The sequence below is a fragment of the Coenobita brevimanus genome, chromosome 14, assembly GCF_032717465.1.
Source record: "Coenobita brevimanus isolate Jiangsu-jjx chromosome 14, ASM3271746v2, whole genome shotgun sequence".
Classification (NCBI taxonomy): domain Eukaryota; kingdom Metazoa; phylum Arthropoda; class Malacostraca; order Decapoda; family Coenobitidae; genus Coenobita; species Coenobita brevimanus.
The window spans coordinates 54,555,927-54,561,926 of NC_136967.1; positions in this window are offsets into that span (position 1 = coordinate 54,555,927).

The following is a 6,000-nucleotide window of genomic DNA, read 5'->3' on the forward strand; positions in this document are numbered from 1 at the left end:
CTGCCCTTGATATCAGATATTCGATGCTGTGGTGATGAGTACCACTGCTTGGCCTCTGCCGCAGATACTTAAAAAGTACAGATGACAAGGAGTTACAAAACATAATTTGGAAAAGCAAGCAACTTCAGTGAAAGAAGACTCTACATGTGTCTGCAGATCTCTCAGACAAACTATGAGATATTGGGATGCTAATACGGACAACAAATAAAGACAAGTATGGAAGTAAATGGTGTAATAACGAGAAAACTGAAGCAAGAGAAACTGTTTTCATTCAAGACCATAAAGAGACCTCATGGAAGCAAAACAGAAGACTGTAATTATAATGCTGCAATCAAGTATGGGAAAGATATAATAGAGATGGCCGCAGACACACATTAGGATTCTTTCGACAGCAAAGTAAGAGAGGGAGAGATCCTGTTGGCCTTACTGTGAAGATGACGAGGAACTGACAGGTACAGTGGGCAGTGGAAAATACCAGTAAAATGCACTTTGTGAGCCCGTGACGAGGGAACAAGTGTTTGTACATACACCTATCATCATAATTTCATCTTGGTGTAAATATTCAGCACTTCTGGTGAGGTAGTTGAACAATAACAGAAGAACAGTATTCTATTCCAGCTAAAGACAGACGACTTTATTTGGCTGAGGGTAAATAAGAAGAGCCTGAAATAGTGAAGCAAGGGAACTTACACTACACTGGAGAGATAGGACTTTCATTCGGAGTCCCGTAATCGTGCTAAAAATAATAAAACAACCTGGACATCTCAGATATCAAGAAATTACTGTGTTGTATCATAAATGGGTCAAAGCAGCCTCACTGGATTAATAGACGTGTTAATGTATCCTGCCCTTTGTTGTACTTTATTAGCACTGTTGTGGAGCGAGATGCCGTGAAGATCGGTGTGTGAGAAATAATACGCAGTTCGGTATGGTGAAAGGCATAGCAAGGGAGAACTTTTCAGGTGTGTACGACAGTGAGGAGGCACATATCAGGAGAGATAAAGGTGTATGGTACAGCAACGATTAGATTCACTGGGGTATAAAAACTTTGCATATGTCGGGAAAGACAAAAAAAACCACCTGATATTCACTTTCTTCGTAGCTGCTTAAAATGCTTTTTTCTTCACACAAGGCGTTAACCATTAAAGAACATAGGATTCCCTCGGTTAAATAAAATTGTTTGATAACTCGCATAAAGCATATAAGTGGATACTCAAGCACTTACAGTTTAAGAGAAATGTGAACTGGAACAGCCTGCAAAACCTTAAAACTTACATTGAAACAGTACGAATAAATATTTGTGTTATGGATGTTTTCCTCATAATCTACCAAAGCAACGCAAGGGCATTTTTTAGATATATTATAGCTCTCTCCAAAAATTTTTTTTTTTTTTTTTTACTGGAGAATAAGAAATTCAAGTAGCGTGTCATGTAAATTGATATCTACGAAAGGAACTCTGTTTCTTTCCGCCTCTCGCTTTTTGTGTGTAATATGTTAACCTGATATAACGATTATGCAGATGATATAGTTTTGATTTGTGATGGCCCAGAAGAGATGCAGAGAGTGTTGGACTGTTTGGTGAGTGAAGGTCGCAAGCTGGGTTTGGTTATTAATTGTGGAAAAACTGAAATAATCAATATGAATATGGAAAATGCGCAGGAATGTGTAATTGGAGGTATGGTTGTAAAGCAAGTTGATAGGTTTAAATATTTAGGTACTTATTTAGCCAAGGATGGTTCTTTGAACTTTGATTTCGAGGAAAGGTTAAAGAAGGCTAATCAGGCAATGGGAATGCTTAAAAATATTTGGAATAATAACAATTTCTCTGTGCATACAAAAATCAAACTTTATAAGGTAATGGTTAGGAGTATCTTAATTTATGGACACGAGTCTTGGTACAGCACAGTGACTACGGAAAATAAATTCTTGGTGTTTGAAAATAAAGCACTTAGAAGAATATTAGGAGTTAAGTGGTGGGAAAGGATACCAAATAGTAGAATTAGAGAAATAACGGGAGTGCAGCCGGTCGATGAATATGTTAGATTCTCACGATGGAAGTGGCTAGGACATGTGTATAGGAGACAGGGAATAGTACGAGGTACACCAGGGTGGGTGGCACTTGGTAGGAGAGGTAGAGGAAGGCCAAAAGAGACGTGGGTGAGGACAATGAGACGGGAAGCTGGAGATGAATGTTGGGGAGATCTTGAGGAGTTAGCACAAGATAGGATGTGGTGGTGTGAGTTCATCGAGGCCCTATGCATCCCCGAGGGTGCCACAGGAAATGATTGATTGATATAACGATAATGATTTTCCGTACATTGTGGCATCCTCATCTCAAATAAACACACACACACACACACACACACACACACACACACACACACACACACACACACACACACACACACACACACACACACACACACACACACACAAGAAGCATTATTAAGAATGTAATAAAATTTTTGTCGGAATGCTAACAGTCACAATTATATGAATGATAAGGACAAACCTCAGTCAGAAAACTTTCAAATGAAGGTCACAGGTCGTGGTTTAAACTTTCCCTCGAATTCACTCACACTGAAGACCAAGAAAGGTATTGCAGGGTAGGCCATTCAGCACTCCAGTTTGCACCTTTATTGCCAGGAAAAATAAATTTCCATTTCCATCTGCCTGCTCAATTTACAACAGCTTTACTTTGATTCATCTGATGAGAAGCCCCTCGTAGTGAAAGGTATAAGTCTGTAATTTCCAGAGTTTTCCCGCTGCTGGATAAGGTTGAAGGAAATACCACTTGTGCATTATTGTTTGTGTGCTGTCTCTAAGAACTTTTGATATTTGTGAGATAATGACGTTGCCAAACCATTCGCACATATAGGATGATATCTTAAAAGCGACCTGTCAAAGAGCCTGCTTGTATGTCTTAATGATACTCCCGGCGCATAATGTTCTTGCTGAAGTAATAGAATGAAAGCGGGCAGAGAAGATGAAAGAGGAAAGAAGCAGTGAACAGTGCAAGCTCAGATAAATACGTAATTAAAGTCGGCAACTTGTAGAGTACTTTTATCTAACATAAGGCTAGTTACGAATAGTCTGGCGTACATTGATCCAAACCTCATTTTCATGCTCTCTCTCTCTCTCTCTCTCTCTCTCTCTCTCTCTCTCTCTCTCTCTCTCTCTCTCTCTCAACTATTTCAGCCCTTAGTTTGGTACCCGTGGTTGTTCCCTATCGATAACGCTTCAAGCACTCCCCCATCAGGCAGGATACCCAGAGGCCATAAATACACCCTCAGTATGGTCATTAGCCTCCCATTGGTCTTGCAGCACTCGTTATCTGCCCATAAATACGACTCGACTAACGTAAGCAAAACGAAACAGGATGGTTATGGTGGAGAAACACGCCAGGCTAGGGTGGATAGAAAAAGAGGGGCTGTAAGCTTTGGGGGGGACTCTTTTATAAATCAGTGTAATATTGAATGGCTTTGAAATATGGAGCGTGAAAGGTCTGCAGTGTTGCGGGAAGAATGGACCAGCGTGCGCGCGTGTGTGTATATATATTTGTATCTCTATATTTTTCTCGTATCGACAGGCCACGCTAACCCACGCAACAATTTCCACAAAGCAACAGTTCTCGACATTAGTGCATCGGTTTTCAAGCAGCTCGGCAACAAAAGAAACAACGCGTGAAAGCCTGGCAGCCAATCCATGCACGAAAAAAATCTCCTCCCTCCGTTCAATCCACTACTCCTTGCAGTTCGGCTTCATGTCATAAAATGAGAACATCCATTATATACAACTCTCTTGGGCTCTTTCACGTAATACCGAAACTAATAGTGAGTTACAGCGTGAACTTCCTTGCACAAACACTCTCTCACATGCGTCTTTGACTGAGGGCGTGTGAGGAAAAGATCGATTCTCCTTTGCAACTGTGTGTGTGTGTGTGTGTGTGTGTGTGTGTGTGTGTGTGTGTTGTGAAAGAGAGAGGAGTATGTGTGAGTTGGTGTGAGTGTAGGAGAGAACAAGGAATGTCTTTTGAAATATCACGACTATTCAGAGCAGCGTCGTAACTCAGAGGCTGGTATTATGAATAGTAATGTGACTAGATGGGTCCCCAGTGAACGGGCTGTGGCCATGGCAAATACAATGCGAACTAGGACTGTGAGGATCGATAATGTGCTTATTTGTTACGTTACATATCAAACCAAGACAGGGTTGAGAGTGGAGAGGGAGGATTTGAGGAATAGAGTGGTGTGGTGTGCTTAGAGCTGTAGAGTTCAGAGAAACGAGAACTCTAACATGACGAAAGGGGATACAATGAATGACCTGAAAGACGGAGTGTAAGGAATGATGTGGTTTTGAGGGTAGTGTCGAAGGAAGGATGATTTAGGGTTGAGGATTGTGCGTATGTGAAGACAACATATATAATAACCTGTGATGTACATACTAAATAGGGCTTAACGACTGAATAACATCAGCCAGAAGATAAAGATTGTACTGTGCAGAACATAAGGAAGTACGGTAGATATGGTGGGTAGGGTGTGGCCCTGCGAGATTAAGGAGAATGATATGATGAAGACTGACAGTAAGCCCTATCAATAAGATGACGTATTAAACAATTAGTTATCGTTATCCCCAGATGATTTTATTTACCTTATATTAGATTTTTCGAGGCTTGGGGGTTAGATACGACATTCATTAAATGTTATTTTCTTCAGTAAGGTCAGGTCTGTTTTGGTTTATTTCTTGCTACTGCTTGACGAATAAAGTGATCTAACGGGAAACCTCTTATACTGGACGTTCGAAAAGTCTCTCCTACCTCTAATAATGGCACCAAAAGATAAGAGTAAAATGACAGGTATCGTACAAATCATAATATAAAGTGTTGTAGACATGCCGTCTCAGAATGCGGTCGGTATGTGTCTTTACGTCTTATAACGTATACCAGATATATAGATGAAGTTCCTGTTTTATTTTCCATTCAGTTTTGCTTCCAATACTTTCCTGTTGTTCTCAGTGTCCTTTGTTTCAGTCTTTCAGCGTAATGAGTTCAAGTTGTTTTGTTCATTTTATCCCTTCATCATTGTTCTTCCCGACACTCAAGCACCAGCAGCTGCACATTACCACACCATTTCCAAACAACACATAGAATGGATAAGTATTTGTTGTGGTTGTGACTTGTCAAAATTTTATGAATATTATGGGTATATAATTATTTATATAACGGCTCCTTGGTGTAACGGTCAGCACAGCCGCCTCTAAAGCGGCAGACCCGAGTTCGACTCTCGGCGGAGCCTCTTTTTACCCACGCTGACCACAGCCGCTGCTACACAACGTGGGAAGAGGGTGGGGTAGGGGTGAGGACACTGGGGAGCAGATGGTGAAGCGAGGCAAGGTGGGAGCGAGAGCAGTTAGATTTAATAAGAAATACGAAAGGTAGGTCAAAGTTTTAATATAGGGCAATAACACTGTATTTACAGCATAAGAGAATTCTTTAAACTAGACATTTTTCCTCTAAATGGAAAATTTTGCTTTTGATCATAGACTATTTCGGAATGGTTCAACAAGCAATAGTTTTCCACTGGGAATCTCACTAGCACCTACAATACGAGGATCACCTTAAGGGGGCCGAGGAAGGTACATATTTACAAGAGAAGATGCACCGAATAGGGTTGCAACGTTAACTGACTGTCGTCACACCACTAGCGCTGTGTCGTATTTTCACATTTTTAAAACTAACTGGCGAAGGTACCCGGCGATGCATTAGTAAAATATTAAGGCCATGCATACCGGCATTGTCTTGGGTCCTGGATAGTCACTTGCTCTGAGCGAGAAGCCTTCTGGGCCCATTCTACCCATCGAACCTGTTCCTCCTTGACTCCATTTCCCCAAGAATATATTCCCCATGAAACCATACTAGTTTTCCCACTACCAACCCACCCACCAACCCTGCCCTCCTACCCCAGCCACCCTGCCCTGCCCTCCCACCAATCAGTCCATCTC